General features: G+C 41.4%; 1 pseudogene; it reads left to right on the forward strand.

The window, feature by feature from the left end:
* Positions 1 to 1,218: 1,218 nt before the first annotated feature.
* On the forward strand, positions 1,219 to 2,188 carry LOC123347845 (annotated as a pseudogene).
* Positions 2,189 to 2,443: the final 255 nt, after the last annotated feature.

The raw sequence follows: 2,443 nt of genomic DNA on the forward strand, positions 1-2,443 counted from the left end.
TAAAACAACCAAGTATCCTACACAGCTCTTGTTTTACCTGTACTTAAATTCTCTCTCCTTAGCTCAGGTTCTTCCAGATCGGACTTCTGAGTCTGAGGGATAGTTTGCCTCCCTGCAGAGCCTCTCTCTGTGGGCAGGTCTACACTACAACTTAAGTGGATGTAATGTATGTCACTCAGGGGTGTGAATAAAATACCCGCTGTGCAAAGCAAATTACAGCAATTGAAGCACTTTCCACCCCGGCCCTATGTAAGCAGGAAATGCTCTCCATTAATATAGCTTCTGCCACTGGTGGAGGAGGCATAATTATGTTGATGGGAGAGTATTCTCCTGTCAGCATAGAGCATCTTCCCCCTACGCACTGCAGCAGTGAACTGCATTGGTGCAGCTGCTCTGCTGCAGTGCTTCTAGTGTAGACCAGCCCTGTGCCTCACAGTGAATCCTTTACTTGGCCACTGTCTTTTGATCTATCTTTTCCCAGCTTTAGTCAAAGAACTGGCAACTTTGATATCTCATGAGCTGGTTAATTGTGAATGAAAGTTTGCTGCAATGCTCCTTATCTTGGCCATTTTTCTTTTTCTTTCTTTCTTTCTTTCTTTCTTTCTTTCTTTCTTTCTTTCTTTGCCTTTAATGTCATGTTCCTCTTAGAACCCTTTTTAATCTTACCCCATAGCAAGCAATCCTTCATAAATTATCAGATTGAGATATGCACAGAATTGTTATATAATAATGCAGTATTTCCAGTTTCGTTACATATGCTTAACTCAACCACATGCTTAACTCAATGAGGGGTTATTGGAGAAGAGCTATGGCTCATCTTATCCAGGCACTCAAAATAGGTGATTACAGGATTCCCTTCTGGATGTACTTAAAAAACATATGCTCTAGGTCAAAGAGGAATGAATTGACGGAAATGCTATGGCTTACAATATACTGTCCTGGCTGACTTTCACATCTATGCATCTATGAAAAAGAGCTAGGTCAGAAGAGTGAAAAATTAACAGTGTAGCTGCCATTTGGAGCTTGCAAGTGGGGAATCTCCATTCCAAAACACTGTGTACAGTATGTGATTAAACCAATGTCTTGGCTTTTTGAATACTTATAAATCATTCTCTCTTTATGCAGTTTGAACTTTTCTACAATCAACTAGATAGAAATCTGATTTCAATTATACTGCAATCTCTTTCAACACTCACTACTTGTTAATAGATAAATTTCATGGAAAATTGGGGAAGACAGATTCTATATGCAGATCACGGCGAAAGGAATAATCAAACATATGTTACAGAATTCAACCTCCTAGGATTTGTAAATCTCTCTGAACTGCAAATTCTTCTTTTCCTTCTGTTTCTAGTGATCTACATTGTAACTGTAGCTGGGAACATCCTCATCATGGTTCTAGTTGCGGTTGATCATCACCTTCACACCCCCATGTACTTCTTCCTGGGGAACTTGTCCTGCTTGGAGACCTGCTATACCTCCACCATCCTGCCCAGGATGCTGGCCAGTCTCCTGACTGGGGACAGAAACATTTCTGTTACTGGCTGCATCACTCAATTTTATTTCTTTGGTGTGCTTGCGGCAAGTGAATGTTATCTCTTATCCATGATGTCCTATGACCGGTATTTAGCAATATGCAAACCACTACACTATATGGTTCTTATGAATGGCAGAATCTGCCTGCAGTTAGCAGCTGTGTCCTGGACAGGTGGATTTATGGCAACAACCATAGTAAAATCTTTAATGTCACAATTACATTTCTGTGGCCCTAATGAAATTGACCATTTCCTTTGTGATTTCACCCCAGTGATTAAACTCTCCTGCAGTGACACCAGCCTGATCACACTTGTGACCTTTATATTATCTTCTGCAGACACCCTGCCCCTGTTTCTATTAACCCTGACATCCTATGTTTTTTATCATCCCCACCATCCTGAGAACCCCGTGCACCACCGGAAGGAGAAAGGCATTTTCCACTTGTTCCTCTCACCTTATTGTGGTTACAATTTTCTATGGGACCCTGATGATTGTGTATATGTTACCAGACACTGAGACACTGAGAGAACTCAACAAAGTGTTCTCTCTCTTCTACACAGTCTTGACTCCCATGGTCAATCCTCTCGTCTATAGCCTGAGAAACAAAGAGGTCCAATGTGCCCTAAGAAAATTAATTGCGCACAGAAATTGAGAAAATGAGTCACTCCTTTACCTTAAAGTTAGAGCTCTGTCGTGCAGATCTGAAGATCTCACTTGGGAAGATGGAAGTTGACCTCAGTGGGAGTTAGGCACATATACTGCTTGGGGGCTTTTAAAATCCCATTTCTGCGTTTATGCATCTTCAGGTCTCTATGTCCCACATCCACAAAGGAATTTAGGTGCCTAAAGCCCAAATATAGGCACCAAAATTCCAGATTGAGCTGCTATTGTGACTCAGATGGTGCCT

Source organism: Mauremys mutica, chromosome 13, assembly GCF_020497125.1.
Source record: "Mauremys mutica isolate MM-2020 ecotype Southern chromosome 13, ASM2049712v1, whole genome shotgun sequence".
In the NCBI taxonomy this organism is placed as follows: domain Eukaryota; kingdom Metazoa; phylum Chordata; order Testudines; family Geoemydidae; genus Mauremys; species Mauremys mutica.